Source organism: Vipera ursinii (genome assembly GCF_947247035.1).
Source record: "Vipera ursinii genome assembly, chromosome: 1".
Taxonomy (NCBI): Eukaryota; Metazoa; Chordata; class Lepidosauria; order Squamata; family Viperidae; genus Vipera; species Vipera ursinii.
In genome coordinates, this window is record NC_139512.1 from 61,119,727 (window position 1) to 61,145,604 (window position 25,878).

A 25,878-nucleotide genomic window follows, 5' to 3' on the forward strand; every position below is an offset into this window, starting at 1 on the left:
GTATTTTTACATATTGAATGTTTGTAATAGGAACAACAAGCGTGGCAAGGAATTGTCCTGGGTTATTAAACGTACCATCTAACAGGTAAATGAAAACTACTATCTTTATGCAATTTTTTGTAGAAGTTCATGGAGGGAAAAAAAAGGTATTATTAAATGCACCAGCAAAAGGATGTGCTCCATTTGCTCTGCAATGATAATCTTTTACAAGAGGGGATTTTTATTATTAATTCTTTACCTGCTGGGGATATTATAATTTCTGAATGTAGAAATGCCTTAAGCACAAGCAATTTGCTGAGCTAGACTGAATTTCAGAATGTTTCAAATGAGCTGATAAACAACTGCATAATTAGCCATTATTAGATTAAGACTGCACAATACATATATATCCAACTGAGAAAGCCAACGGATAGGGAAATTGAGGATATTGTTTTGTAAAAAATAAAAAGCAGTGTTCTAGTTTTGCTTCTTACATTTTCCTTAGAAATGCAGATTATTCTATCAGGTAAACCCTTGGGGTCTTAATCATTAAACACTTGCTCCCTGTATGAATAATGAGTTTATGGGCTGAATAGAACCTATACACTAAACTTATTTGAAACTTAACATTAAGAAAACTGAGATCATGGCATCTGGCCCTCTCAATTCCTGGCAAATGGGGAAGAAATGGAGGTAGTGACAGTTTTTATTTTCCTGGGCTCCAAGATCTTCGCAGACGGGGACTGCAGCCAAGAAATTAAAAGACGCTTGCTCCTGGGGAGGAAAGCCATGGCAAATCTAGACAGCACACTAAAAAGCAGAGACATCACCCTGCCAACAAAAGTGCGTATAGTCAAGGCTATGGTCTTCCAGATGTACTTTTATATGTTGTCCTGTTCACCGCCCTGAGTCCTTCGGGAGAAGGGCGGTATACAAATAAAATTATTATTATTATTATTATTATTATTATTATTATTATTATTATTATTATTATTATTATATTATTATTATTATTATTATTATTATTATTATTATTATTATTATTCCCAGTTGCAATGTATGGCTGTGAAAGTTGGACCATAAGAAAGGCTGAGTGCCAAAGAATTGAGGTCTTTGAACTATGGTGCTGGAGAAGACTCCTGTGAGTCCCTTGGACTGCAAGGCGATCAAACCGGTCAGTCCTAGAGAAGATCAACCCTGACTGCTCTTTAGAAGGCCAGATCCTGAAGTTGAAACTCAAATACTTTGGCCACCTAATGAGAAGGAAAGACTCACTGGAGAAGAGCCTAATGCTGGGAAAGGTTGAGGGCAACAGAAGAAGGGGACGACAGAGAATGAGGTGGCTGGATGGAGTCACTGAAGCAGTAGGCGTGAACCTAAATGGACTCCAGAAGATGGTAGAGGACAGGAAGGCCTGGAGGAAAGTTGTCCATGGGGTCGCGATGGGTCGGACACGACTTCGCAACTAACAACAACAACAACAACAACTAAACTTATTATATTACAACCCTTTTCTACCATCTTTCTCTTTCACTTACAATACCAATTCACAGCACAGGCATATATTTGCAAAGATTCTCATGATAGTCAAGAGATTTTCTATATTTTGGCCTATATTTGTTTAACATCTGTTAAATTTAAGTCCTACTTCTGAAATAGTTTGCTATATATTTTCTTGTAATTTTGAGAAGAGTGAAAGAAAGCAAACAATTCTTTAAAAAATGAAATCATAAATTTTGTTATAAAAAGAGGGCATTTAAGAATGTTATACAATAGCATTAATTTAGTATATGAAACTGCAATTGAAGAATAATCAATGTCTCTCTCTCTTTCAAACATACTTTTCCCTCTCTACTCTTAGCAATTATTGCAAAAAAAGGATACCTCCTGATCTTGAATGTGTTCAAAAAAGTCCACAAGCCAGATGAAGTGAACCTTGTCAAAGGCTTGAAGGAGCTTCTAACTATAGAGAAAACATGAAGAGTGGGTGAAAATATCAGATGACTGAAAGATAGTGAAAGATTTGTCTTTATCCATTTTATTGAAAAGTGGATAAAGGTGGACCAAGGAATCGATCCTTGATTAATCAATCAATGGAACATCTTGCCTGTGGATGTGGGTGGTCCATCATTGGAGGTTTTCAAGAAGAGATTGGACAGCCATGTCTAACATAGTATAGGGTTTCCTGCTTGAGCAGAGGTTTGAATTAGAAGACCTCCAAGGTCCTTTCTGTTATTTTTGACCAGTTAATCTGACATCAATATCTGGGAAGATAGCACAATAGATGATAAAGTGACCTATGTATAAGGAAAACTATGCAGTGATTAGAAAGGAATCAGTCTGGATTTATTAAGAACAAATCTTACCTGATCTTATTTCCTGTTTTGACTAAGTAACTTAGTATGGAAATGCACTGGACATAAATGTATCTAGATTTAGACAAGTATTTGCTAAAGTACTGCATGATATTCTAATGAATTTAGTTAAATATGGGTTGGATTATAGTTGGTCTATAAATTGTATTCAGAGACAAATTTTTAATTTTTAATAATTCCTCATCAATTTAGAATGACATATCAACTTGGAAGAGGGCAAAGGGTTTAATCTGAGACCGGCACTCTTAAAAATGTCAATTAATAATTTTGAACAGAGATGGGGGTTTATGCTTCACAAATCTACCGATTAAAATACAAATCAGATGAGCTGTTCTAAGAGATGTTCTAAGCTAGATCCTTGCATTGAGCAGTAGATGGGACCTGATGTCTCTAATGGCTCCTTTCAGTTTCTGTATGTCAGGGGTCCCCAACCCCGGGTCCATGGACCAGTACCAGTCTGCAGCATGCCAGCAACCGGTCTGCACAAACAAGTGAGATGCAAGCAGCACATAAAACCATGCAACCTCCGGTCCACAAAAAAACCTCTCTCCATGAAACCAGTCCCTGGTGCCCAAAAGGTTCGGGACCTCCGCTGTATGCTATGAAATACTTCTATTGGTTTTAATGCTATTCATTGATTAAACACAGAACATACAGATAAAGCTGCAGGCTTACTAGAATCCAGTCCTAATAGAATTACTTACAAGTACATGCCATTTCTTTGAGATTATTATTTCATTTTGCCATCTTAAGCAGCTTTGCACAATGAAATATTGTGATGTGAAAAGTATGACATGGAATTACAGTGTAAACAGACCAACATTTCAGTCATGCAGACAAGATAACGAGATAAAATCACAGAAAAGCGAATAATGAAAGATTTCAGAACTTCTATCTTAACTGGAAAAAGAAGCTTCCTAGTTAAAATACAAAGCTCTTTTTGGGGGGGGGGGAAAATCTGAAGTCTTGGCTCCTAGTAATAAGAACCTTGAAGTATATACCACTTTTTTAAAAAAAAAATCTGGGGCTTTTCTAAGCCTATTAATAATTTTCTTCCTGTCCATAAATAAGACCGCTTTGGCAACAAAGTATCAGCTGTGACCTGTTATGGCCTGTTGGACACATTATCTTTCTGACAAGATTAACGAATTGATATATCTGCTAATTCAGGAACTAAGGAACATTCTAGTTATCTGTGGACATCTTTGTCTGCAACTGTTCCATCTGACATCAGAACAGAGGAATTGGCTCCCTATGAACCAACTCCAGATGGGGAGAACATGCCTTCTGCATTTTTGGCCCTGGAAACTCTTAATATATAGTTACAAAGGAAAAGTGGGGAAGAACGGAGGAGGCAGGAGGAAGGGAGGGAGGGAGGGAGGGAGGGAGGGAGGGAGGGAGAGAGAGAGAGAGAGAGAGAGAGAGAGAGAGAGGGAGGGAGAGGGAGAGGGAGGAGAGGGTTTCCATGTAACCAAAGTTGATCTGTTGATCTGGAACATATAATTCTTACAAGAAAAACTCCTGGTAATTGGTTTCCCTATGACAAAATTTAAGTAAAAGAGCAAATAGAAACACATAAAGAATACCCAGTTATAGTTATAACTGACCTAGTCATGGATCAGATGATGACATTTACATATGCTTATAGAACTGCAAATTCAGGTTGCAGGATCAATAACATTATTTCAAAGATATTCTAAATAGAGTACAATGGTACTGTGTAGTATTTGGTTAAGTCAAATTTTAAGGGTTTCATTTACCAATCAAGGGATCAAAAACTTGAAATGTTTGAATGTGATTATCTTGCCTTTATATGTTTAAAAAGAATATATATATATATATATACATTATAACAATGTTATTAATATCACCTGTTGCCTGAAATAGTTAAAATCACAGTGCAGAACACTGTTTCATTATTTCAGACACTGCTCCAGTTATAATAATACCATCTGGCAGCCAATTAGTCCCTAATACAATTTTATTCTTCATGGAATTTTGTAAGTAGAAGTAAAACAGTCAAAATAGTTAATTGGCCTATGGGGGGAAAAGCTGCATGGCTGATCTCTTTAAATCTAGAAAAAAATGACTCTATGAAAGTAATGTAACATTTTTCATAGAGTTGGTTTCCTTACACCCAGTATAAATTTAAATATTTATTCTGTGTATAAAATGCAAATAGCTACCTGTAATGTGATTTGGAAAACTTAAGAAAGTTTTGGACACAAGTAAGTTCTGCCCAGGTTAATTAAAACAAAATACTAAACATTAATGCCTAATTTGATAAATAATACGCCTCAATTATTATTCTGAATAGTACACAGTTGTAACTCACAGGTGAAAGAAATATTGGAAATAACTTCCAATCATGAGGCAGAATACCAGACTTTGACAAGTTACATATTTTTGCCAGGAAATCTATAATCATATTTTTAAGTTCTTTGAGGCTCTTTGAACAAATGCCATCTGACACAAGTGATTTTCTCTCCCCTTTTTCCCCAGTATGTTCTAGAACAGGGGGCTTCAAACTTGGCCCTTTTATGATTTGTGGATTTCAACTCCCAGAATTCCTCAGCCAGCGTGCCTGACTGAGGAATTCTGGGAGTTGAAGTTCACAAGTCATAAAAGGGCCAAGTTTGAAGCCCCCTGTTCTACAACATTTTCCCTCATATCATTTTCCGTCATATTCCCTCCATGAAAACATTGGTTCAGGCATCTATACTTGTCTTGTGTCATCCAGAAGCAGGTACAAAGAACTCATACAATTTATCCACTATTTCAATATCTCATTTACTTCTTCATTATCTAACAGTCTAATAGTTTCCCTGGCTGGTTTCCTTGTAATGCAACCGAAGGCCTCTTTTGTTGGCTTACAGGTGAAACTCAAAAAATTAGAATATCGTGCAAAAGTTCATTTATTTCAGTAATGCAACTTAAAAGGGGAAACTAATATATGAGATAGACTCATTACATGCAAAGCAAGATAGTTCAAGCCATGATTTGTCATAATTGTGATGATTATGGCTTTGTTGTTGTTATTAGTTGTGAAGTCGTGTCCGACCCATTGCGACCCTATGGACAACGTTCCTCCAGGCCTTCCTGTCCTCTACCATCTTCTGGAGTCCATTTAAGCTCACACCTACTGCTTCAGTGACTCCATCCAGCCACCTCATTCTCTGTCGTCCCCTTCTTCTATTGCCCTCAATCTTTCCCAGCATTAGGCTCTTCTCCAGTGAGTCCTTCCTTCTCATTAGATGGCCAAAGTATTTGAGTTTTAGCTTCAGGATCTGGCCTTCTAAAGAGCAGTCAGGGTTGATCTCCTCTAGGACTGACCGGTTTGATCGCCTTGCAGTCCAAGGGACTCGCAGGAGTCTTCTCCAGCACCATAGTTCAAAGGCTTCAATTCTTTGGCGCTCAGCCTTTCTTATGGTCCAGCTTTCACTGCCATACATTGCAACTGGGAAGACCATAGCCTTGACTATACGCACTTTTGTTGACAGGGTGATGTCTCTGCTTTTTAGTGTGCTGTCTAGATTTGCCATGGCTTTCCTCCCCAGGAGCAAGCGTCTTTTAATTTCTTGGTTACAGTCCCCATCTGTAGTGATCTTGGAGCCCAGGAAAATAAAATATGTCACTACCTCCATTTGTTCCCCATCTATTTGCCAGGAATTGAGAGGGCCAGATGCCATGATCTTGGTTTTCTTAATGTTTAGTTTCAACCCAAGTTTTGCACTCTCCTTCACTCGCAACAAGAGGCTCTTTAGTTCCTCTTCACTTTCTGCCATTAGAGTGGTATCATCTGCATATCTTAGGTTGTTGATGTTTCTTCCGGCAATCTTAATTCCAACTTTTGATTCATCTAGCCCTGCCTTTCTCATGATGTGCTCTGCATATAAATTAAATAGGCAAGGCGACAGTATACAGCCTTGCCGGACTCCTTTCCCAATTTTGAACCAATCAGTGGTTCCGTGTCCAGTTCTCAGTGTTGCTTCTTGGCCCGCATATAGGTTTCTCAAGAGACAAATAAGATGGTCTGGTATGCCCATCTCTTTAAGGACTTGCCTTACAGCTCATGAAAACCCCAAATCCACAATCTCAGAAAATTAGAATATTGTGAAATGGTGCAATATTCTAGGCTCAAAGTGTCCCACTCTAATCAGCTAATTAAGCCATAACACCTGCAAAGGGTTCCTGAGCCTTTAAATGGTCTCTCAGTCTGGTTCAGTAGGAATCACAATCATGGGGAAGACTGCTGACCTGACAGTTGTGCAGAAAACCATCATTGACACCCTCCATAAGGAGGGAAAGCCTCAAAAGGTAATTGCAAAAGAAGTTGGATGTTCCCAAAGTGTTGTATCAAAGCACATTAATAGAAAGTTATGTGAAAGCAAAAAGTGTGGAAGAAAAAGGTGCACAAGCAGCAGGGATGACCGCAGCCTGGAGAGGATTGTCAAGAAAAGGCCATTCAAAGGTGTTGGGGACTTTCACAAGGAGTGGACTGAGGCTGGACTCAGTGCATCAAGAGCCACCACACATAGATGGATCCTGGACATGGGCTTCAAATGTCGTATTCCTCTTGTCAAGCCGCTCCTGAACAACAAATAACGTCAGAAGCGTCTTACCTGGGCTAAAGAAAAACAGACCTGGTCTGTTGCTCAGTGGTCCAAAGTCCTCTTTTCTGACGAGAGCAACTTTTGCATCTCATTTGGAAACCAAGGACCCAGAGTCTGGAGTAAGAATGGAGAGGCACACACTGCAAGATGCTTGAAGTCCAGTGTGAACTTTCCACAGTCTGTGTTGATTTGGGGAGCCATGTCATCTGCTGGTGTTGGTCCACTGTGCTTCATTAAGTCCAGGGTCAACGCAGCTGTCTACCAGGAGATTTTGGAGCACTTCATGCTTCCTTCTGCAGATAAGCTTTATGGGGATGCTGACTTCATTTTCCAGCAGGACTTGGCACCTGCCCACACTGCCAAAAGCACCAAAACCTGGTTCAATGACCGTGGGATTACTGTGCTTGATGGCCAGCAAACTCGCCTGACCTGAACCCCATAGAGAATCTATGGGGCATTGCCAAGAGAAAGATGAGAGACACGAGACCGAACAATGCAGAAGAGCTGAAGGCCGCTATTGAAGCATCCTGGTCTTCCATAACACCTCAGCAGTGCCACAGGCTGATAGCTTCCATGCCACGCCACATTGAGGCAGTAATTGCTGCAAAAGGGGGCCAAACCAAGTATTGAGTACATATGCATACTTATACTTTTCAGAGGTCTGATATTGTTCTATGTACACTCCTTGTTTTATTGATTGCATGTAATATTCTAATTTTCTGAGATTGTGGATTTGGGGTTTTCATAAACTGTAAGCCATAATCATCACAATTATGACAAATCACGGCTTGAACTATCTTAGTTTAGTTTAGTTTTAGTTAAGTTTTATTTGATTTCTATACCGCCCTTCTCCCTAGGGACTCAGGGCGGTTCACAGGGCATATATAAATAACGATACAAAAGTTAAAAAGAAATTAAACCAGTGCCCAGTTAAAAAACAATAATAAACTACTAAAAAACACCAAATTTAAAAACCCATAATCCCCCATCAGGCCAGACCAGCTAATTCAAATAAGTGGGTCTTCAGCCCGCAACGGAAGGTTCGGAGGTCTGATGCCATCCGGAGCTCAACCGGCAGTTGGTTCCATAATGCTGGAGCGCCCACAGAGAAGGCCCTCCCCCTGGGGGCCACCAGTCGGCATTCCCTGACCGGAGGCACCCTGAGGAGGCCCTCTCTGTGGGCACGTACTGGGCGGAGGGAAGTTGACGCCGGCAGCAGGTGGTCCTTGAGGTAACCCGGACCCATGCCATGTAAGGACTTAAAGATCATGACCAAGACCTTGAACCTCACCCGGAAGACAACTGGTAGCCAATGCAGCTCGCGGAGCAAAGGTACCGGGAAACTCCCAAGACAACTCTCGCGGCCGCATTCTGTACCAGTTGGAGCCTCCGAGTGGTCTTCAAGGGAAGCCCCATGTAGAGAGCATTACAGTAGTCAAGGCGAGTGGTCACGAGCGCATGAGTGACCGTACACAGGGCATCCCGGTCCAGATAGGGCCGCAACTGGCGCACCAGGCGAACCTGGGCGAAAGCCCCCCTAGTCACGGCCACTATATGATCTTCCAGAGTAAGCCGTGAATCTAGGAGGACTCCCAAGTTGCGAGCCCTATCCACGGGGGGTAAGAGCTCACCCCCCATAGAAAGGGATGGAACATTTTGAATGTCCCGGGATGCCGGAATGTACAGCCACTCAGTCTTGTCAGGGTTGAGTTGAAGTCTGTTCCTCCCCATCCAGACCCGAACCGCCTCCAGGCAACGGGACATCACAGCGAGGGCATCACTGGGGTGGTTTGGGGTCAAAAAGAAAAGTTGGGTATCATCGGCATATTGATGATACCCAACTCCAAAACCACGAATGATCTCACCCAGCGGTTTCATGTAGATGTTGAACAGGAGAGGCGAGAGAACCAACCCCTGAGGAACTCCACGAACGAGAGACCTAGGGGCCGATCTCTGCCCCCCTGCCAACACCGACTGCGAGCGTCCCAGGAAATAGGAGGAGAACCACTGAAAAACTGTGCCTCCCACTCCCAATCCCCTGAGGCGCCGCAGCAAGATACCATGGTCGATGGTATCGAAAGCCGCCGAGAGGTCTAATAGGACTAGGACAGAGGAATATCCCCTATCCCGAGCCCTCCAGAGATCATTTACCAGAGCGACCAATGCCGTCTCTGTGCTGTACCCGGGCCTGAAACCCGATTAGTAGGGGTCCAAATAATCCGCTTCATCCAGGACCAGAGGGAGCTGATGCGCCACCACACTCTCAACAACCTTCGCAAGAAAGTGAAGGTTGGAGACTGGGCGAAAGTTGTTCAATACAGCTGGGTCCAAGGCAGGCTTCTTGAGGAGAGGTCTCACCACCGCCTCCTTCAAGACGGTGGGGAAATAACCCTCACTCAAAGAAGCAGATATAACCGCCTGGAGCCAGCCTCGTGTCCTCTCCCTAGCTGCATAAACCAGCCAGGAAGGGCACGGGTCCAATAAACATGTGGTGGAGCTCAGCCTTCCCATAATCCTGTCCACTTCATCAGGGGTCACAGAATCAAACTCTTCCCAGATAACATTGACAAGACCGCCCGTGTCCTGATCGCCAGACTCTGCCCAGCTGGAGTCCAAACTGGTCCGAATCCGAGCGATTTTATCCAACAGATGTTGAGTAAATTCCTCGGCAAGACCCTGCAAGGGATCCTCCCTCACCTCCTGATTAAGAAGTGAGCGAGTCACCCTAAACAGGGCGGCCGGGCGATTATCTGCGGACACGATGAGGGTGGAGAAGTAATTACACCTCGCCACCCTCATCGCTGCGAGATAAGACCTAATATAGGTTCTTAACCGCAACCAGTCGGGTTCGGATCGGCTAGACCTCCAACAGCTCTCTAGGCCCCGTTTCCGACGCTTCATCTCCCGGAGCTCCGCGGAAAACCATGGAGCTCGCTGGGATCTGCACCGGGTCAGGGGCTGCAAGGGTACAACCCGGTCAAGTGCCTCAGTGGCTGCCCTTTCCCAGGCTTCCACTAAGGCATCCGCCGAGTTGTGAGCAATGGAGGAAGGTGGGGACCCCAGCACCGCTTGGAATCTATCAGGATCCATTAAGCGTCTGGGGCGGTACCATCTAATTGGCTCCGTACCCCCACGGCGGGGGGTGGTAAAACAGAAGACCAGCCGCAGGAGGTGATGATCGGTCCATGACAGGGGCATAATAAATGGAAAGCCCCCACCAAGATCATCCAACCACCGTCTAGATAAAAAAATCAGGTCAAGGGTGTGGCCTCCCTCATGAGTTGGTTGAGAAATTACTTGCGTCAGGTCCATGGCCGTCATGGAAGCCATGAACTCCCGAGCTAACTCAGATGAACCTCCCAGGGATCTTGCTTTGCATGTAATAAGTCTATCTCATATATTAGTTTCCCCTTTTAAGTTGCATTACTGAAATAAATGAACTTTTACACGATATTCTAATTTTTTGAGTTTCACCTGTATATGTTTTTAACCACATGCTATTCAAACCCTTTTTTCTTCCATTACTACTGCCTTAATTGGCGGTGAGGGGTAGGGCAGTCCAATGCTTATATTTGGTTTTGACTTCTTCACTTTGTCAAGCTTTTTATTACCTGAATAAATTGTTCTTGTGTCTTAACAGAGTCTTTGTCAGTTACATGAGTATCATGCAAGATTTTCTCTCTCTTCTGTGTTGAAGTACTGTATACATTTTGGCTGGCCTTCCAATGTGCACTGAAACAATCATATGTTGCTAACTTTTGTCTTTGGTTTTGGGAGGTTTCACATACTGAAGTCTAGAATTTTAGTATAAAACTTCATTGAAAATGTTCCATTTGCATATAAATTACATATCAGAGAACAGTGGTTACTTTTTCCTATGAAATGCTTATAAAGTCCTGGGTATTACTCACATTGTGCCTTTCCCAAGGGTCCTTTTATTAGTTCCACCTAATGTTCTCCTGACCGTAGTTATTATTCTCCCAGGATTTTAAATGAAGTGTTTTAATTTTATGCACTTCTCCTGCAATATATTATCTTAACTAATCTTTTAAATCTATTTTTAAAGTTTCAGCTGCTTTAACATGATTGCTTTTATTGAAATGATTGTCCTAGGGTGATCAATACATTTCATAACTATATTTTAATTTTTAAATATAGTAACCTTAGTATTCTACTCTGCTCCAAAGATTTCAAGTAGCTAAGATCAGATAACAAAAGCATCAACACTGTTGATTAGAATAATAATATAATCTAGAGCCACTTGAACACCGTTGGCATTGAAAAAAATCACCACCAGTCAATTGAGGAAGGCAGTTTTATTTGGAATAGCTTACATCCTATGATGATTTCTTTAACACCATGAAATAACTACATCTGCCTATCCCAGATCCTTGGGAAGGATTCAATAAGTGAATAAAAATGGCAAATCCAATCTAAACTTCTGTCTGACTGTGCGACCAACCATAATAATAAATAATATTAACTCAAACACAACATTACAAAAATAAGGATTTTAAATCAACCCAGTGTGTTGTTTTTATAGTCTAAAGAGCTCTCAGGAACCAGGTCTCAGTTTGTCTATAAAATTAGAAGAGTATTGAAGTCTTATAGATCTCCAAGGACATTTATGGAAAAGACCTACTTCAGCCCCAGCACTCCTTCACCTGCAAGAGGGCAATAAATTAAATAATACATAAACATATCCCAATTGCAAGACCACAGCTTCCAAGGGTGCTCAGTTGGAGCAGAGTGGAATTCAATTGTGAATTATTATTTTAATGATCTCACACATATTGAATATTTTCTGAGCAGAGTGTACAGCATTTAGTTCATATGTAACACAGCATATGAACTACTAATGAACACAACATATGAAGTACTAATACCACTTTACAATGCCTTGGTAAGGCCACACCTGGAATACTGCATTCAGTTTTGGTCACCACGATGTAAAAAAGATGTTGAGACTCTAGAAAGGGTACAGAGAAGAGCAACAAAGATGATTAGGGGGCTGGAGGCTAAAACATATCGGGAACGGTTGCTGGAATTTGGTATGTGTAGTTTAATGAAGAGAAGGGTGAGGGGTGACATGATAGCAGTGTTCCAATATCTCAGGGGCTGCCACAAAGAAGAGGTAGTGAAGCTATTCTCCAAAGCAGCTGAAAGCAGGACAAGAAGCAACGGATGGAAACTAGTCAAGGAGAGAAGCAACCTAGAACTAAGGAGAAACTTCCTGACAGTTAGAACAATTAACTAGTGGAACAACCTGCCTCCAGAGGTGGTGAATGCTCCAACACTGGAGGTTTTTAAGAAGAGACTGGACAGTCATTTGCCTGAAATGGTATAGGGTTTCCTGCCTGAGCAGGGGGTTGGACTAGATGACCTCCAAGGTCCCTTCCAACTTTTTATTATTATTATTATTATTATTATTATTATTATTATTATTATTATTATTATTATTATTATTATTATTATTATTATTATTCACACATAATGGTGCACAGGACTGGACATTATACATTAGGCTCATTCCAAACTATTACTTTCCTTTCATTTTATTTTCTTTCTCACATGCTGCACATAATTTGTGCTTTCTGTCAGTATTTATTTTCCATGCTTAATGCAAACTCCTGCCAATCCGGATTCTCTCATGTATCCTTTGTTGCAGCCGGATGGAACCACTTCTGCTAAGAGTAGCTCCAAGATTTCTCTGAAGCTGAGTGACTGAAATGCTTGGCAAGCAAATGGTTTTGGAAAATGATTAATTTAGAAAAGCAATTGCCCTTGTGAGTTTCGTTACACAATACATTACCAATGTACAGTAAAGGGAGGATGACATTTGTGAAGCTGCATGGCAAATTTGCTCTGTGGAATTTTCTTAACTCTGTCTTCAGCTAATTTGAGCAATTAAAACATAGCGGTAAAGCATTGTTAACACTAACATGTAATTTTAAAATGAACAATTGGTTGCCATTTGATACAGATTGTTTCATTTCATCACCCACATTTCGTTCTACATTTCACTGCATTCTCATATCCCATTTCTACAGGCTATTAAGCAGTGGAAGGGAAGCTCAGTTTAAGCACAAAGGTAATGAAACAGGTAAAATCGTACAAAAGAAAAGTTAAATGGTTTCAGAACCATTGCAAAACTTGCTGGGAGAAATTTTACACATCTCACCTTTATGAGGCCAATTATGCACATTTTAGATATCAAAGGGGCATTGAGAGAAGTATCCAAAACTTTTTTTTTATTAAAAAGTTTTACAATACATTTTATCTTTAACAATCCCTCCCCCCTCCCTCCACCCACCCCTACCTAACCCTCCCTATCCCTCCCCCCCTTCCCCCCCGACTTCCCAGAGCTATGTACAAGGTATAAAAACAAAAAACAATCATAAACAACCATATGCTAACCACAATAAACTATTAAGTCTATCGTACTCTAGCTCATATGAAATGACTACAAGCAATACTAATATACAAAGGAAAAAAAACTTATTCAAATGCTAAGTGAAACTTTTTAGTCCCATATTTGTTCTGGATATAATCAATCCACTTTTTCCACTCCATAATATAACGTTGTTGCGAGCGATCTTTCAAATAAGCCGAAATCTTTGCCATTTCTGCCAGGTCAGAAACTTTTAGAGTCCATTCTTCTATAGTCAGGAGTTCCTCCTTCTTCCAATATTGACCTATTAAAAGTCTTGCTGCTGTAATTAAATTCAACATCAACTTAGTGTCCACAACAGTAGTATCTGTGATTATGCCCAATAAGAACAATTGCGGACAAAACTTTATCCTTTGCTTGAAGATCTTCTGCATATTCCACCAAATTTTTATCCAAAAAGCCTTAACCTTTTTACAGGTCCACCATATATGAAAATACGTTGCATCTTCGCCACCACATCTCCAACATTTAGGTTGATAGTTCGGGTACATACTTGCAAGCTTTTTAGGATCTAAATGCCACCTATAAAACATTTTATAAAAGTTCTCCCTTAAATTTTGGGCTTGTGTAAATTTTACGTTCCTCACCCAGATCTTTTCCCAAGTGTCCATTGTAATAACTTCTTGAATATTCTGAGCCCATTTTATCATGCAGTCTTTAACAAGTTCTGTTTCTGAATCAATGTCTATCAATGCAAGATAAATCCGTTTGATATGTGCTGGACCCTGGTTTCTAATTTGCTTTACCAAATTTCCATCAGTCATTGAGAAACCAACTTTTTGGTCTTCTTTCCACCTGGCCCGTAATTGACCATATTGGAACCAAGTTTGAACGATCTTCTCATCTCGCAAAAGATTGTACGGCTTCAAACACCAGACATTCCTCTCCAAGCTTAAGATCTCCTTGTACATAGTCACATCATGTTTGAAGCCAACATTTATGTTTTCTATTGCATGTTTTGGGATTGCCCACAAGGTGTGAAGAGTTCATTTGTTATAGAGACTTACCATTATTTGATTTTTCAATATGTTATCTACAAAACAAGCAAGCAAGCAGCTTTAAAGTTGTTCAAAATTCTGGTTTTTAATCATGAGATTCACTTAGAGATTTAACTAAAATTGTACTTTTAAAATTGAGTTAAGCAACAACAGTCGAGTTGCCCTGTAGGCCTTATGAAAAATTAATGAAGTAGATGCAATTAATATCTAATAAACAAAACATGTAGTCCTTAGATAAGTACAACTGTTCAACTCATCTGGGATATGTTTCTTAAAGACACTCTTATTAAACTAATTTACTTCTTAAAATTGCTTTTTGAACGTTGCTTACCTCTTCTGTTCGATTTTTTTTAATTATCATGAATAAAATTACATTATTTATTTAAATTAAAGGCCACCAAATCTGTTTCAAAAAGTCCGGTCTAAAAAGATCATTTCTATAGTGATCATTCCATGCATTGATTTCATGATCCTTCTCTTTCCCTGTCATTACCATGGAGGAATGTAAAGCCCTATGTGACATAATTCCAATATTAGATTGGCAGGCACATATGCACACATTACAGAGATGTGTATGAAAGGAAGCAAGTGAAGAATCGCTTTATAATAGATTGATTTCCTGTAGATACTATACATCACTCACTCGTGAACCAGATGATGTTAATATTTAACCTGCATGATCTGAGAAAAGCTTTTAAATTGTATTTACATCTAACGGCAGACTGGTCTCCAGGAGCAGCTCCTCTACTTCAGTGATTACATATTACAAAATTGTGATGGTTGAATCATTAGATAGCATGATCTTTTGAATAAAGGAAGCCCTTGTGCAGTCCAAAGTAGAATGTCTCACCGCGTCAAATTTTACAGAGTATTATCTGTGTGGAAGTGGTGACTAACATCAAAAGGCAGGAATAAAGAAAAAAATTGAAAAGAAAATTGACATACAGAAGAAAAGTTTGATTATGAAGATAAGAAAAAAATAAAAAAGGAATAAAATCTAAAGACTGTACTAGACAAGTACTTAGTATCAAAGTATCAAAAGGTGAACATACTATAGAATATGAATGACATCAGAGAAACTCTCTAAGAAGTATAAAGATCCTTCAAATTCATGCTGGAAATGTGAACAAGAAGTGACATTTTATCATGTTTGGTGGATATTTTAAAAAAGCCAGTTGTTATGCGCAAATACATGCACTAATTTAGAAGACTACTCTAATGTCCAACTGAAACCAGAGACTTTTCTTTTGGGACTAATGGATAAACAGCTAGAAAGAAAAGTCACGGAACTTTGTTTTTATATATAAGTATAGTAAAATTATTATATGTTCAACAGTGGAAAGGTCAGCACTACCCAATAGAAGAATGGTTGGTGAAGATGATGGAATTTGCAGAGATGGCTAAATTGACTTTTTTGATTAGAGAAAAGACAGAGATCTATATTTACTGTATGGCTGACCAGAAAACTCTTATAGACTTTTTGCATGAGACTGAAAAAATGAATTTTTGATTATTAGGCAATATTAGATAACAGAAAAAATGCTAATTAGAATGAACCCAAATTTGTGGCCAAGGTCACAAATGAGACCTGAACCTTTCCTTATAGGGTTTAAAAGGTGACAATCAGTGTCTTGAATTGTACCCAGAAATGCAAATGGAAACAGTGAAGTTCATGCAGCAGCAGGATAATATATCCAAACAGAGATATGCCCAGCACTCTGTGACTTGCTAGTTGTAAGTTCCTGATGGTCTTCACAGGTGGCCTCATATAAATCACATTGGTTTATAAATCTTAGGAATATTAAGAGTACAGCAACCAGAACTCAGGACAGTTTAATGTCATTCAAATGCTGCCAGTAATTTTTTTTTGTTACTATTTCAGGGTTTGTGTTGAAGTTCCATTGAAGGAAGACCTGCTATTTCAGATGGACTGCCTTGCCCAAAAGGATGATAAGATGATCTCTGATGCACCTGGTCCCCAGAAGCAGGCAATGCATGTACAGAGTATTTCTCATTGGGCTCCTGCCAATATTGGTCCTTACAGTCAGTGCATACAGGTAAGTCATCTTCATCTGTGCCATATTTTCCCATTAAGGGAGTTCCTTGAATCTGCATATTGTAATATTAGGCCATCTGTTTTAAACATCTCTGTGCAAAGAATTATTCTTTTTTTTTTAAATGCATTCTTAGAAATTATTCCCATAGTAGGGCTAAATTGGGATTCACATCAACTTAGGCTAAGCATAGAAAGGGTGTGTGTATGTGTATGTTTATATATGTATATACTCTGAATCATTTGACTTGGGAGGAAATGGGAGAGGTCTTTGATTGGGCTAGTTTGCAACATTTGGAGCATCTAGCTAATGACTTTTTTCATAGGGATGCATTTGGGATTGTTTTCCCAATTTTAAAATTTATAATTTTTATATGCTATTTTTACAACACTGAAGACTTTATGGCACTTTTCTATGGCACCTATAAAGTAAATAATGTATCTTAGGTTATATTCTGGTCTAAGGCATTAATAAAATAATTATCATTATCAGATATTCATTATATTAAGTGGGAACAGATAAGGAGAGAGAGAGAGAGAGAGAGAGAGAGAGAGAGAGAGAGAGAGAGAGAGAGAGAGAGAGAGAGAGAGATTGTGTGGAAGATGATATTATTTGTTAGCTATTGCCCCCCCACCAAAGCTATTTGCTATACCAGAATAACTAATATGAATATTTGCCAGTTTAAGATTAAGCAGCCTGTCAGAAATACTGTGAACACTGTCAGTAAAGTTTCATGTATCTTGAACTCCCAGTAAATTTATTTCTAATTTTGCTATCTTGGGGTTTAGTTTTTTTCCCCCCATTTTCTTTTTTGGATATTGTCAAAAATGATTTTAAAAAAAGAGTACATGTTTTGGCTGGAGTATAATGAAGTTGACTTCAAATTGTATATGGAGCATGTACAGTTTTTAAAGGCAACCAGTTCCTTTAAAACCAGTTCTTTGTGAGGGAACCAGTTCCTTGTGAGGGAACCAGTTCCGAGTGGCTCTTTCACTGTTTCAGGTTGCTGACCCCTGCTCTAGCCATAGCTGCCACCTCAGCAGACCTGTGAGTCCAGGAGGACCTCCACCTTGTCTATTGCCTCTGTTTGGGAATGCTACCTCTTCAAGAATAAAAAATATTGCATCAACAGACCCAGGGAGGCAAAAAACAAAACAAAACCCAAGTCATCCCATTTTAAAAGTATCTCCCAATACAATGAATGCAAAGTATATTAAGAAAGGAGCTGTAGAACTTGCTTGAAACTGACTGAAAACAGTTGTATTACTGAGTGTTGCCTGTATGTGGAGTTACACGAATAGAGAGAATGAAAGTGAATAATTGGGAGAATGATAAAAGGAAGGGTACTTTCTCACACAACCTGGGAAATTGTAATGGTGATTTCTAAAATAATACTGCAAGCTGGCTCATCTGGACATTGCTTCCATATCAGGCAAGCAAATAGCAATGAAATGTTAATACCTGACTCTTGAATGGGTTGGATTCTGTTTTTGACTGTTTTAAATTGGTTGCTTGAGATACTGATGCACTGAGCATGGAGGCTCAGCTGCCTACACACATCTAAGATAGGACATCTTATACAATATATCTCTTCAGCATTTGGTAAAATCATTCATACTTTCTACGCAAACAATAGTGTTGTTAATATTGTTCTATAACGATGATAATAATAATAGTTGTTTGTCCATGATTATGGAAGAGAAAAATATATTTTCTAAATATTTGCTTTGGGAGTTAGTCATAGAATAATTGGCATCATGTCAAAACAAATTCCCAGCAGACTGTAATTAGGGAAATTCACATTCCATCAACAATCATGAAAAAACCCTACCAATTATATTAATAATTCAGTATTACACTTGCAATCAGATGCATTAATATTGTGTATTCCACAAAGATCACATATTTAGTGTTTTACAGGCAGAGTGGGGGCTTTTGCATAGCTCTCAAATGCTTTAAGAAAATCAGTTTTCAAAACTTAATTTGTGATAAGGTTTTCATGAAAAAATAAGGCAAAACAAAAGAGTTCTTCTTTGGATCATGCTTAGTAAATTAAACTATTTCATGATTTCTTAAAATTAAATATAAGTACAAAACTAGCCCTCATTATTAAAAGTATTATTTGGGGATTTAGTCAATTTAAAAATTAGCAAATTAATAAATTAATAAAGCAAGAATAGAGATAAGATAAACTTAAGATAACTATATGATTAAGTCTAAAGTCTAATAGCTATTACATTACTAACAGTTCAGATGTACAATATGCATATATATATTCAAGAATTTTTAGTGTAATCACTTTTGAAAAATCCATTATTCTTGGAATTACTTGCTCTGGAGTATGTCTATGGATCTCTCAGTCATCCAGGTCATAGTTGTACCAAAGATGCTTTTTCACGAGGCATCTGGACTTCCTTGTTTTTCTTTGAAGACGTTTCGTTTCTCACCCAAGAAGCTTCTTCAGCTCTGACTGGATAGTGGAGAATGGAAGGATTTATACTCCTTGTAGACCGTTGGTCATTTGCATTCTTTTAGAGAGTCTTGATGCCACCTGGATAAACAGATAAACCTCCAGGTGGCATCAATGACTTTCTAAAAGAATGAAAATGACCAGCTGTCTGCAAGGAGTATAAATCCTTTCATTCCCCACCAGCTAGTCAGAGCTGAAGAAGCTTCTTGGATGAGAAGCAAAATGTCTTCAAAGAAAAAGAAAGTCCAGTTGTCTCATGAAAAAGCATCTTTAGGCGCTCTGGAGTATGCTGCTTTTTTTTAAAAAAAAATGCCCACTTTAAAATTTATTTATTTATTTATTGATTGATTGATTGATTGATTGGATTTTTATACCGCCCTTCTCCCGAAGGACTCAGGGCGGTGAACAGGGCATATAAATAGAAATACAAAAGTTAAAAAAGGATTAAATAATTGCCCAATTAAAATGATCAAAATATAAAAAACCCATTAAAACCCTGACATTCCCCCATCAGGCCAGGCCAGCTTGTTCGAATAAATGGGTCTTTAATTTTCCAATTCTAGTAATTGTAACACGAGCATGCTTTATTTTAAAAGGATACCCTTAAGAAACACTGGAAGACCACGATTCCATTATATGCAAGCTACACTACAGGCAGTGCAGAATTATTAGGCAAATGAGTATTTTGACCACATCATCCTCTTTATGCATGTTGTCTTACTCCAAGCTGTATAGGCTCGAAAGCCTACTACCAATTAAGCATATTAGGTGATGTGCATCTCTGTAATGAGAAGGGGTGTGGTCTAATGACATCAACACCCTGTATCAGGTGTGCATAATTATTAGGCAACTTCCTTTCCTTTGGCAAAATGGGTCAAAAGAAGGACTTGACAGGCTCAGAAAAGTCAAAAATAGTGAGATATCTTGCAGAGGGATGCAGCACTCTTAAAATTGCAAAGCTTCTGAAGCGTGATCATCGAACAATCAAGCGTTTCATTCAAAATAGTCAACAGGGTCGCAAGAAGCGTGTGGAGAAACCAAGGCGCAAAATAACTGCCCATGAACTGAGAAAAGTCAAGCGTGCAGCTGCCAAGATGCCACTTGCCACCAGTTTGGCCATATTTCAGAGCTGCAACATCACTGGAGTGCCCAAAAGCACAAGGTGTGCAATACTCAGAGACATGGCCAAGGTAAGAAAGGCTGAAAGACGACCACCACTGAACAAGACACACAAGCTGAAACGTCAAGACTGGGCCAAGAAATATCTCAAGACTGATTTTTCTAAGGTTTTATGGACTGATGAAATGAGAGTGAGTCTTGATGGGCCAGATGGATGGGCCCGTGGCTGGATTGGTAAAGGGCAGAGAGCTCCAGTCCGACTCAGACGCCAGCAAGGTGGAGGTGGAGTACTGGTTTGGGCTGGTATCATCAAAGATGAGCTTGTGGGGCCTTTTCGGGTTGAGGATGGAGTCAAGCTCAACTCCCAGTCCTACTGCCAGTTTCTGGAAGACACCTTCTTCAAGCAGTGGTACAGGAAGAAGTCTGCATCCTTCAAGAAAAACATGATTTTCATGCAGGACAATGCTCCATCACACGCGTCCAAGTACTCCACAGCGTGGCTGGCAAGAAAGGGTATAAAAGAAGGAAATCTAATGACATGGCCTCCTTGTTCACCTGATCTGAACCCCATTGAGAACCTGTGGTCCATCATCAAATGTGAGATTTACAAGGAGGGAAAACAGTACACCTCTCTGAACAGTGTCTGGGAGGCTGTGGTTGCTGCTGCACGCAATGTTGATGGTGAACAGATCAAAACACTGACAGAATCCATGGATGGCAGGCTTTTGAGTGTCCTTGCAAAGAAAGGTGGCTATATTGGTCACTGATTTGTTTTTGTTATGTTTTTGAATGTCAGAAATGTATATTTGTGAATGTTGAGATGTTATATTGGTTTCACTGGTAAAAATAAATAATTGAAATGGGTATATATTTGTTTTTTGTTAAGTTGCCTAATAATTATGCACAGTAATAGTCACCTGCACACACAGATATCCCCCTAAAATAGCTATAACTAAAAACAAACTAAAAACTACTTCCAAAAATATTCAGCTTTGATATTAATGAGTTTTTTGGGTTCATTGAGAACATGGTTGTTGTTCAATAATAAAATTAATCCTCAAAAATACAACTTGCCTAATAATTCTGCACTCCCTGTAAAATATGTTATATTCATGAATGCAACAATAGCAACTAAGGTATGAATAAAACAACCATACAACAAAATAGTCAGAAATTGTAGAACAGTCTCTTTATTAGATTTCCAGTGAATGAAACATCAAAGATCAAAGAGATGTTACTATCTCTTACTTAGCTAACTGACTGATTGGGGCTCACAGTTGAGGAGGCCTATACTTTCTTTTCAATAGTTTTCCTGATGGGAAAAAAGGACTACATGGATTGCGTGGACTACAGTTACTCCCAAGTGTTCCAAGTATTGGGGTGATCTTGAGACACGTAGTTCACGTTCTCTTCTATTAGCCCTGGCTAATCTGGATGTTGATTAAGCACTGTTATGCATTTTAAATGAAAAAGAGGAAAAGAGACCTCTGATTTGCAAGAGAGTCATTAGTACTACTAATATTTTTCAGAAGACATAATGGGGTCAAATGCAATTTTCCAGAATAATGTTTCAAACAAACTGGGACTAAAAATTATTGGAAAATTTATTTCAAACGATCAGAATCCTAGAGTGGAAAGGTCCCTCAGAGGATAGCTGGTCTACTTAATTCAGACATTGTTTTTAAGAACAGTTAAGAACTGTAAATGTAAATTGGATCACAGTCTTGTTAGGTGACAAGACTAAACATAATCACCCATACTGCACTGAAATAGTTTCTATCTATTCATTCAGTTGAGATAGCAAATGCAGAATCTTTGTGAGTTGCTTCCTTTTAAATGTGGAATGCTTCTGCCGCCATGAATCTAGTCATGTTTTCATTACGTGACACTCTCTCTAGGGATAGGATTAAAGTTTTTTCGCTTCAGTTTTCATTTGTTATACTACCTTATGAAATTGTGATGCTTCTTGTAAGACAGTTTGCCCCGTAGAAGATTTCACAGCAGTTCAGAGATACAAATTATATCAGAGATTACCGTAAGCAAGTTTTATCATATTGCCTTCTAGCGTGCTGATTTCTCTACAAAGAATAGGATTAGTAATTTATATCTTTCTATATTTTTGTATAATGAGTATGAACAAGGCTTGCTAAAGTCTTAATATCGAGGAGGTACACATGCTGAGAAATAACCTAATTTGTCTGGCTGGCATAGGGAAACCATTTGATTTATATTAATGAACTTGTAAATGAGAATATGGAAATAAATAGTCATAATTCATGCTAAAGCCTTCTAGAGGCATTAAAGTATCGAAGGAAGTGTGTGTGTGTCTCTGTGTGTGTGTGTGTGTGTGTGTGTATGTATATGTGTGTGTATGTATGTATATGTGTGTATGTGTATACACACACATACACACAGCCTATAATGCTCTCATTTGGTAGGCGGAATTGTTACACAGAAGTTCACCATTAGGGTCACACTTGCTTTAATACAACTTTATATTTCATCTTTGGCTGACAGAAAGCTATCTTTCTCCTGTTTGAGCACAAATCTTTACCTTTTCTGACATCAGTAACATTAGCTAAAATGTAATCAGTTGCAACACAGAGATAATCCATATTTTAGATTTTGTTTTGTGAACTACAATGGGCTGTTCTGATTTATTAATTTTTGGCTCAATAAACTATGAAATTCTTTTTGACAAAAAAGGAAAAATACGTGGTTTTAATTAGCAACTAATTTCAGATTTGCAACAGAATTTCTTTTTTTCCCATCCTCAATAACTTCCATGTCTACTTAGCAAATTGTCTTTTAGCTCCAACATGCAGTGAAAAGATTGGACTATGGAATTCAATTAACTCCTGCAAGCGTGAATCTGGTTCAAAGGACAAAGATATATTTCTTTATTTTTTCATTCCAATATTAAAATAAATCTAATGTAAACTATAGACATTTTAATAAATGAACATAGATATTTTCACATAAGGAAGGGTTTCAATGGATAAACTAAATATGCTGTAAATATGCTGTAATTTGAAATGCTACCTCTCTATTTAAGAAAAAATGTTTCGTTTATATTATTTGTCTCACTTGCCTCATGTTTCTTCCTCTACCTATGGGATCAAATCAGGTGCTATAATTCTGATCAAATATGGTGAGGTACTCAAATTCTTGTTCTTGTTTATCAACCAGCTAAAGTTAGGATTTTTGTGGCTCATGAAGATTTATAAGATTTTGCTATCATTATTGTTAAATTATTATGAACCAAGAATTATTTCTGAGCAACATCAAACATCTATACTAGTTATGTTCTTAAGATGTTCTGAGACTACCAGTCACATATTGGATAATTGATATGGATTTTTCTGTTTTACTATGAATGACTTTGGCTGATTATAACAATTGACCAAAAACACATTGTTGATTCTTTTAAATCACCTTCTGTGCTAATTACAAAAGACTAACACAATAGAATTGTAAAGTGCACTTATAAAAAATTAGCAGTAGAACAGATTATGTATAAATATGCTAAAAAACAAATGCCTAAACAAGTTTTAATTTGGCACCAACACCGCAGGCCCATAAGTGAAGGCAGAATTTCTACAAAGACCTTCTCTCGTGTTCCCTTCCAACAAACCACACAAATTCTTTTTTTTAAAGTTAAGGCATGTATAAGTTAAGGTACGGAAAGGAATTTCTTCACTTGTTTGACTTGAAAAAACATAAATAGCTAATAAATCCAACTCTCAGGGCCAATTTGAACTGTGGCAACTGCATTTGCATCCACTGAAATTGCTGGTTTTCTTCTAGGCTGGCCCTAAGTACAGCACTCTACAATATTGAAAGATTATGAAAGCATGCATCACCCTGACAGACTAATCACTCTCTGGAACAATCACAGCTTGGTCAACCAAACAAAACTGGCAGAAGGCCCACTGTGTTATTTGTGTCTTTGTTTATTTAACAAGTTTCTATCCCTCTATAATAAAAATTATTCTGGTGGCTGATGCGGAATTATGTGGACTTTAAGTGTTAATACTGGATATAGATATTTATCCAAATTTTCTGCTTCTAAAATTGGGATATGTAAAATTAGTGGACCAAAATTACTGTAAATGCAAATAAAATCGTAATAATTCTTGTAGACCCCTTCAAAGACTCTGAAGAAGAGAACAAAGAATTCAGTCTAAAAGCACATTCTACTCATTTTTTACAACAAACTATTGTGCAACAAATAACGGCCTGTCAGGTTATATCTTAATTCCTTCTTTCATGCACTAGCTGTGTTCATTTCCTGTCACAACTTTATTCCATCCTGTTTGTATATTTTAAATCTATTAAGGAACGTCAACTTAAATTTCCCCTGAATAATGCTGCAGGTTAGATATAAAAATAGGGACGGTACAATCTTTGAGGGGTAACATTTATGTCAGTTAATTAATATGGATAGTTGAGCTTTACATCTATCTCTTTTTCATGTTTGCACATTTGGGAGTTATCACTGCCTGAGCTATACCCACAGAGTCATAACACTCTAAAGAGATTTGAAAGACAAGACACTGAAAATTGCAATTCTTTTTCTGCACAGAACCTGGGTACAAGGGGTTTCCCACAGCAATAGTGGTTTCTAGTATATATTCAATAATAAATTAGTAGGTTTTTGCTATATTATATTCTGCATTTCCCAAATCCGCAGCCATAGATCAATTTAGTTCCAAATCTTCATTCTGTACAAAAGGAGGTCTCCATACTGTCTATAGCTGTGTGCCATAGGTGGCACGAAGAGCCCCCTCTGTGGGCACGCGTGCTGTCTCCCCAGTCCTAGGCCTTCAGCTGGGTTTTATAAAACCTATTTGCTTTAGGCCTCTGCCGCTGTGTACAAAAAAAAAGGTTCAATCAATCAATTTCAATTTCTCGCGGGGAAAAAAAGTTCTCAAAGTTGGAATTGATTGATTGAACTTTTTAGTCCCACCCAGTCTGCTGTTACCACTGCAGCCATGCCCACCCAGTGGGCCATTCCCATCCAATTGGCCACACCCACCCAAAGGGCCACACGCACCCGGCACCCGATGATACGTAAGTGGGTTTTGGGTTGCAGTTTGGGCACTCGGTCTCTAAAAGGTTCGCCATCACTGGTCTATACTAATGGATATGTATTGTATTCTGAAAGATAGACAATTTTAAAGAATTCTGTCTACAACAGTCTATGTGCCTTCCAATTATATGGGTTTCAACTTCCAAAATGATCAGTAATGGCCAGACAGGCTGGGAAAACTAGAAATTTAAGTCCACACATCTGGAAGAAGTCCAAGCTGGGAAAGGCTGGTTAACCTACACAAATTCTACTCACATAATAGGCTGTTTGATGCACCAGAAGTTCTAATTACTTAGCTTTATAATACACGTATTAATTCCTGTTATTTTTACTTTCATTTTCCACACAAATTCATGAAAATCAGTTACGGTTCAATGAGATGGTGCATGTGAGTGCATGAAACAATACATTAACAATATTCACTTGTGCTGACTTCTGGGAACTCAGTAGAACCCTTTTCTTTGTTGAAGACAAATATATTGAATGACTGCACTTTTCTGGAAACTACACTTTTTAAAAATGATTAATTATTACATAGGTAAAACAAATTATAAAGATATCCAGAAGTATCTCTATTATTAACCAGAGTTTGGAGTTACATAAACCCTACTTAAATACTATAAAACCAACAGTGGGATCATATTACTCCCGTTAAGCGCTGTCCCCAGCAAATCATCTGAACTACATTCAATGCAAATGGATGCAAAGGAAATCCTCCACAGATATA

At 38.6% G+C, this 25,878-nt stretch overlaps 1 protein-coding gene across 1 annotated transcript in view; it reads right to left on the reverse strand.

Moving 5' to 3' along the window:
* The window catches only part of DPH6 (diphthamine biosynthesis 6), a 236,242-nt gene that overhangs the window by 19,699 nt on the left and 190,665 nt on the right, over nt 1-25,878 (reverse strand). The window lies entirely within an intron of this gene.